The sequence below is a fragment of the Mytilus edulis genome, chromosome 12, assembly GCF_963676685.1.
Source record: "Mytilus edulis chromosome 12, xbMytEdul2.2, whole genome shotgun sequence".
NCBI classification, from domain to species: Eukaryota; Metazoa; Mollusca; class Bivalvia; order Mytilida; family Mytilidae; genus Mytilus; species Mytilus edulis.
The window spans coordinates 4,306,513-4,315,402 of NC_092355.1; positions in this window are offsets into that span (position 1 = coordinate 4,306,513).

The following is an 8,890-nucleotide window of genomic DNA, read 5'->3' on the forward strand; positions in this document are numbered from 1 at the left end:
ATACTTTTAAAACATCATAGCGGTGTTTTTGTTATATCAATATTAGTACTTATTAGTATTTAAAATATTAGACTGCTGTACCAATATTTTAAAAATTTCACCTATTATGTCTGTTTTGATCACGCAGCGTTGTAAATATGACAGAATTTGACGAGACTGTCATACACGTGAGAGGTTAAGCGCTATAAAAATAGGTTCAATCCACCATTTTCCAAATTTGAAAATGCCAGTACCGAGTCAGAAATATGACAGTTGTTATCCATTCGTTTGGTGTATTTTATCATTTGATTTTACCATGTGATAAGGGACTTTCTGTTTTGAATTTTTCTCGGAGTTCAGTATTTTTGTGATTTTACTTCTTAGTTGTATTGTATGTAAAGAAATTTTAAGACCATTGCCTAAATTCAAATTATTTTTGGTAACATCTTACAAATTTCTCAATTGGTTTTGGAAGCAAACTTAATCAAATAAGGGTTTGATAAACAATGTCGTAATCGAATAGCTAAGTATCAAAATGATTGTTTACATATAAATAAAGGCAACGGTAGTATACCGCTGTTCAAAACTCATAAATCTATGGACAAAAAACAAAATTGGGGTAACAAACTAAAACTGAGGGAACCGCATTAAATATTAGAGGAGAACAATGACACAACATTAAAATGTAACACACACAGCAACGGACTAAGCATAAGACAACATCCGATGAGAATAACCAATATAACATCAAAACCAAATACATGAATTTGGGATAGAAAAGTACCGTGACACGTCTAATAGTAATGTGAATTCACACTCAAAAATAGGAGAAAACAAACGACACAACGGAAACACAACGTAAAAATGTTACACACACAGAAACGAACTATGATATAACAATGGCCATTTTCCTGACTTGGTGCAGGACATTTTTAAAGAAAAAAATGGTGGGTTGAACCTGGTTTTGTGGCAAGCCAAACCTCGCACTGTGATGGCATTGTTAAATATAACATTAAAATGACAACATAATAATACAGGACTACAATACAAATAAATAGCAGAACGTATTAGGCATAGAAACACATGAATAATAGATAACAAAAGGCATAAGGTTTAAAATTCATTACGTCAAAAACGAGCCTCGTCCAAACAAGACTTACCAGTGACGCCCAGATATAAAAGTTCGAAAGTCAAAAAAAGGGGGACAAAGTTGTACAGCTCTGAGGATCAAAAGTTGAAAACATATAACATTTGCAAATTTTATAATGAACGCACCGAAATAATATATATCCGATATGCTCGACGAAATACTTTCTTTATTGATAACAATGAAACTAACTTGTGACAAAGATGAATCATAATACTGTCCTCGTTCAGATTGATTCGACAAAATCTGACCTGTGCTTTTGAATCTCCTTTTTTTATACAAATTAGACCGTTGGTTTTCCTGTTTGAATGGTTTAACACTAGTAATGTGTTTGTTCCTATATAGCGAGGTGTTCGTTGTGAGCCAAGGCTTAACGGATTGTTATTTTGCACCAGGAAATAATAATAAATACATTTTCTGTTTGACTTTCGTTGTATCTGAAGTTGTCCAATTTATAGTCTGAGGCTACCTCAGTTGGTATCTTCAAAGTTCGGGACATCAGCATTTGTACATTTTAATTTGTTTGGATTATTTATTTTACCATTTGAATATTCATTGTAATTTGGAGCTATACTGGATTGGATTGTTTGAATGAATATTTCTTTTAAGTAATGATTTTGTTTTGGTCTATTTCGATATTACCAAGGTGGATATGCTATAGCAGTGTGACCAGTATTTTAGAATTTAATAGGTCGGTAGACTATTTGCAACCGCATTTAAATTCCGCCATTGCATAATCACTTCAAATAGAATTAGTCGATTAAACCATGTGATTGAAAACAATAGACTGAACAGGTTGTTAACACTATCAACTATCAATAGGGTCAAGCAACATTTTCGAAATGATAAGTTCATGTAAGCGTTTTAATTTTGTTACAGTTACGAAATTTTAGTGATATTGATCCTAAAGCATTCAAACTGTCAAGATCGAAGTTTTTAAATTATGTTTGCAGTTTTCTTGACATGCATTGTGACGTGTCACCATATTCATTTTATATTAGAAAACTATAGCAGTTATATTAGAAAAGTATCGCATTCCTAAATTTTTTATATCAAAAAATCAACGCTATGATATAAGACAAATATCGCATTGATATAATAAAATATAGCAGTATCTTTGACTTAAAGGTGATTTTGGCTTAGTAAACAATTGAATTCATCTCAACTGCATTCCACAGAATTTGCTACATGATATTTATAGAATGTGTACAACTACAAATGATAATGCATTTATGTTTCATTCATTCAACAATTCAATTTTCTCGTTTAAATACACCTTGCTTGTTATTACATAAAATAATTCATGGAAATTATACACCAGACGTATGTCGTGTTAAATGTCACCCTGTTTTAAGAAAAGAGTCATTACTTTATGCCCAAAAATCTGCCTTTCTTCGTACAAATGCTAATATTCGTCTGAAATTTCCCACAATGCAACTCGTTGATATAAGACAATATCGCTCGTTGATATAAGAAAAGTTTTTATCGAATCGCTTCTTCCATAGACTGAAGTCTGAGTCATAGTTGAAAGCTCTTGAATACCGAATAAGTTGGGAAATGCATATCACATATACAGGTTGAATTTGTATCTTGCTACTTAAGTGGGGGAGATAGTTGATTTTAAAAATCAAAATCGTCTCGTTTGTCATAGGTTCTATTACTGAGATGACGTCTGACGTCAAGTTCAATGTGAAGTATAAAAGTAAAAGAGAATGAAACCATGTCTGTTTTTGTTGTTGTTTTTTTTTCTAGTTCTGGTGGATATATTAATGGATCTAAAATCTCATCCCTGTCATGCAAATGATTTTTTTTTTTATGTGGAATTACATAAGAAGATATAGGAAGGTGAGGTATGACATTGACTTAATATTATATTTATCGATTAACAAAAAAGAACTGGCAATATGTTATTTTCTTGTATAAGTCAGACACGTGGATTTGATTACAAACTATTCATCAAACTATTTTTGGACAGAAAGTAACAAATATATTCTCCACATTTATATTTATTTCGAAGAAAACACTTAATAGATAAAGACAAAATACAATTTGAAGATTTTCAGAACGTAATTCAGTATTTTCAGATGAATTCATACAGGAATCTGATGTTCATGCAGTAGTTGTCGTTTGTTAATGTAGATTAAAAGTGTTTCCTGTTTCTTGTTTTTTATTAACAGAACATTATACCGTTGGTTTTCCCGCTTGCATGGTTTTACACTAGTCATTGTTGGGGTCCTTCATAGCTTGCAGGGGCGGATCCAGCCATTTTAAAAGGGGGGTTCCTAACCCAGGACAAAGGGGGGTTCCAATTACATGTCCCCATTCAAATGCATTGATCGTCCAAAAAAAAGGGGGGGTTCCAACCCCCGGAGCCACCCCTCTTGATCCGCGCCTGGCTTGCTGTTCGGTGAGAGCAAAGGCACCGTGTTGAAGACCGTACTTTAAACAATGATGGTTTACTTTTAAAAATTGTGACTTGAAAGGTGAGTTGTCTCATTGGCACTCATACCAAACCTTCTTATATACTCATTTATTATAAGTTTATGTTAAAGAAATTTTAATGTTAACATTTGTCTGCAACAATGGGAAATTGGATATGTGTGATAGTATACCTTGATGATTTTTATGATATGTCATGTATGTGTTTCTTTCTTATTTACAACTAACATATACGCAATTTATGGTACAACATGTGAAAAACACTATAAATTCCCATACTTCGAAAAGTCAACCAAGACAATATATGAAAAGGGGACTTCATTTCCTGTTCTTTGTTTATGCACCAATTGACACATAATTGGCGGCAAAATAACATTTCGTTGGCGCCACAGATCATATTTCATTTGCAACAAAATAAAACATTCCAATTAAACCGATGATGCAGGTAAACACTTATATACAGGTAGAAAGTATAAAAATAGCTTTATTCAAAAGATAAGGGACCTACCATTTGATTTTTATAAGGGGGGAAGGGGGGGGGGGGGGGGGGGGCTAGGATGAAAAATGTTGTCCTGCAATTTTTTACTTGTAGCTGTATACTCTGTCCTGCCTTTTTATTTTTCACTCTGTTCGATCCTGCCTTTTTTTTTTTTTTTAGTTTATCCTGACTTTTTTTTACCTAAATTGTCGTCCTGACTTTTTTTTTGTAAGTGCCTCATCCTGCCTTTTTTTTACTCAAACTCCTGTCCTGCCTATTTTTTCAAATTTCATCCTAGCTGTTACTGTTTGATAATAGCATTAAATTAACGTAAATTCCATATTTTTCGAATTGGTGCTTAGCGGGCTGATAAGAAAAGTTAATCACATGCTTCGACTATTATCACATGCCTTTCCGTAACGTTATTACATATGGCATTTCGGTGATACTCGACAAATTCCAGAAAATACACCACAATACTACGTTTTCAGTGAAAAAAAATTACAGAGTAGTGTACAAACAAATTGTTTGGATACTGGAAAGTATATTGTGTAAAATAATAATTAAAAAAATATTAAATAAATAGATATAGGAAGATGAGGTGTGCCAATGGGACAACTCTCCATCCAAATAACAATTTATAAAAGTAAACCATTATAGGTCAATGTACGACCTTCAACACGGAGCCTTGGGTCACACCGAACAACAAGCTATAAAAGACCCAAAAATAACTATAGTGTAAAACCATTCAACCGGGAAAACCAACGGTCTAATCTATATAAAGAATACATTATTTAAAAGTTTCAAACATAATTTAGAAAGTTACTTTAAAAAAGTTGACTTTTCCAAACAGTGTTTATTATGTGATCTTATGTATATTGTTGAATTATTTTTTGTCGATTCGTCCCTATTAAAATGTTTTCTTCTCTGTTGAGGCATATAATAGAAAGATTTCATATCGAATGTACTAAATTTGGGGTCCGACGTCCGTGAACTTTTCACTCTTTGAACTTCTATTTGGGAACCAAGTAAAAGGATCTATATACGAATCTGTTATTTTTCTCCATTGTTGAAGCATATGATAAAAAGATCATAACATGTCTTTTTTCATATCGCATGCAATGTATTATCAGTCCTCGGTCAATATCAGCCCTCGAGCCATGCGGCTCTTGGGCTGATATTGAACTAGGGCTGATAATACATGCGATATGAAAAATGCCATGTAATATTCTGATAATATCTTAAACTTATCTGTTATATCAAAGTAGCCTAAATGTAATGGTTTTTTTCGGGCGATAATATAACCTTGTGGCGCAAATGACATATTGAATTATGTCAAAATTGGAGCAAATGCAATGCGCCCCTTCAATTCATCATTTTGTACATAACTGCAATTAGAACTTCAAAGCTAAGACGATACAAGCCATTTTCAGAAACTTATTTCCGGAATTACCAATATATTACTAAGGAATTCAATTTATAAATTAAAGCAGGTTATTTTGCTTAGAAGTGAGGCTCCCACAGGGTACCCCCTCAGGTCGCAAGGTCGCTTTCAAATTCGTCGAGAGGTCGTTTTTAAAGGAAATGTATAGGTCACAGGTCGTTTTTCCCAGCACAGAGGACGGAAGTCGGTCGGAGGTCGTTTTTTTTCTAAATTTTACAGGTCGCAGGTCGTTTTTAGAAGGCCCTCAGGTCGGAAGTCACCTCTAAAAATCCCAGAGGTCGCAGGTCGTTTTTTACCCTGCGGGAGCCTCTGAAGTGGCTTTCTGAGTGTACATTGTCAATACTAATAGTTTATGTCTCAGCGACAATGAATCCATACACAGTCGGAAATATTTGTTATATGACGTATAAATGTAATGTTTTTTTTACTTCCTAAATTTTTCTTTGAAACAATCTTTTATCCATAGATAACGCTTATTTTTTAGAAAACATCCACAATTCAGGGATATTATTACCCTTTTCGGAGAATGGGAATGTTCTTAATATATGCTTTCGCGCATGCTCAGTCGACGTACTGATAGCGAAATCCAAGTAAAAGTAAGATGAAAGGATAGAAATTCTGATTCCCTCTATAACTCCTTATGATTTTTTTTCTACTGACAGCTCCAATAATGAATATAGATAATTCAGTCTTATACCCCAGTCCCACTAGGCCACGATCGCAATACGATCTGTGAAAAAAATGCAAATTTTGATGAACGTAGTACGATCGTGTAGATCGCAGTAAGGTCATATCATGGTCGTGGTGAACGTACGTGGCAAACTTTTAACATGTTCAAAACAATCGTGGTGCGGTCGTGGCGAAATCAGGTCGTAGTAGAAGCGTAAGTAGAGCGCACTAAGATCGTAGTAAGATCGCAAAGGTCGCTGTACCATCGTAGTGAGAGCGTAGCGAAAGCGGGATTCTATTCGGAGAAACTGCGCTACGATCGACGTTATTACGACCTCACTACGATCATCACGTTCTGACCGCGACCAAACTACGCTCATCTACGGCTATACCACGCTGTTCACGACCATAGTACGATTCTAGCACGCCCTTGCCGTCCTCATCACGCTCTTCTTACGACCTGGCTACGTTCATACTACGACCATTATTCTCATTGTCATTTTCCCATAAAATATATTAATTCTCTCCAGGTTTTGTTTGTCTGTATGAAATTGGGACTTCTTGTCCATTTTCTCTAACGGCTCAACCATGCTTCTTGTTTTTATATAGATTAGACCGTTGGTTTCCAGTTTGAATGGTTTTACACTAGTAATTTGTTGGGCCTTTTATATCTTGCTGTTCGGTGTAAGCCAAGGCTCCTTGTTGAAGGCCGTATCTTGGCCTATAATTGTTACTTTTAAAAATTGTTACTTGGATTGAGAGGTGTCTCATTGGCACTCATACTACATCTTCCTATATCTATTGACACATCTGTTTCATATCTGCTATCGTTCACTAAAATATCGTCATTTCAGCTTAATGGACCAGCAATAGGTTGTAATTTAGGTCGGATTGGTCGGTCCGACATCTCTACTTGATCAAGATTGGTTACTATCAAAGCTCCATCTGCCTCTACATCAACCCTAACACCATGCCCACGTGTTCTAGTAGATTTTGGTGGCATGACTGTATTTTTTTCGAGACATCTTCGTATTAATCAGAAATAGAACTGAAGGAATGATACTGTATTGATATGGAACACGATGTTGACGTTATTGCTAAGAGCGTAGTAAGATTGCGGTTTGAACGTAGTGTAATCGTGGTAAGAACGTGCTATAATTGCAGTAGAAGCGTGTTAAGATCGTGTTGCAATCGGATAACTCGTGGTATATAACTCGTGGTATGGTCGTAGTGAGAACGTGATGAGCGTAGAAAGATCTTGATAAGCGTAGTAAGGTCGCAGAATAAGCGCGGTGAGAACGTGTTATAATCGTATCGTGATCGTTGTAGAAGCGTAATGAGGACGTAGTAGCATCGTGAAAGCAACGAAAGCTCGTACCGCGACCTCACCACGATCTGAATTTAATTTAGATCTCGGTGAGCGTGGTGCGATCGTGGCCTAGTGGGACTGGGGCTTTAGATGCATGATTTTTTATTAGTTGTTAGAGGCTTTGAACTAGCTGTCAGTTAACTGCAAGTACTCTCAGATCTGTACCTAGTGTCTTTTTGTTGTTGGGATGTACAAGAACCCGTCCACGTCCACTTGTATTGTAATCCATTCTTATGTTGTACTGTTATATACCACTGTCCCAGGTTATGGGAGGATTTGGGATCCCGTTAGCCCCGCCACATTCTCACGTTGAGAATAGAAATGGGGTTTGTGTCAAAGAGACAACAACCCGTTCATAGAGCAGACAACAGGCGAGGACTACCAATGGGTCCTCAATGTAGCGAGAAACTTCCGCACTTGGAGGTGTCCTTTAGCTGACCCTAAACAAATGTGTATACTAGTTCAGTGATAATGGACGTCATACTAATTAACTCCGAATTATACACAAGAAACTAAAATAAAAACTCGTACAAGACTAATAAGGCCAGACGCTCCTGAATTGGGACAGGCACAAAATTGCGGCGGGGTTATATGTGTTTCTCCCACGTCAGATGCCTGAAATTTAAGTGGTTGTCGTCTGTTTATGTGTTATATATTTGTTTTCGTTCATTTTTTATGCATCAATTACGCCGTTAGTTTTCTCGTTTCAATTGTTTTACATTGTTATTTCGGGACCTTTTACAACTGACTATGCGGTATAGGCTTTGCTCATTATTAAAGTCCGTACGGTGATCTATAGTTGTTAATTACAGTGTCATTTTGGTCTATTGTGGAGAGTGGTCTCATTGGCAATCATACCACAGAACGACTCATGAGCTGATCAGTTTTCTAGTTTTGGATTTTGATATGTTGGTTCTGTTTTTCTGGAACATTGATACTCTACAAGTTGACATTCTTATAACACAGACTCTAGAATAAAAGTATGGTTCACTATAAGTGTGTCTGAAAACCGGTGTTGTCTTGATACAGATATCAGAAGTCTGGACTTGGAGGATAGATATTTTTACAAGAAACATAATCTATTTATACTTACGCAAATATTCATTATTTACAATTTTACACCAATATATAATCATTCTAACTTTCACCTTTATTTCAAGAGGAAATCTACCCAATTCTCCGTACACCATAAAATTAGGTGTAGTGTTTCTAACTTTCAGCGCCCTTTTGCAGAATTTCAAGTGAGTTTTTTCGATAATTTTCAGGTTTTCAAAGCCCCAAACTTCAGAACCATACAGTAAGATAGGTTCAATCATAGAATCAAAGAGTTTAAATTGTAGATCAATTGGTAAAGATTCATTCCGT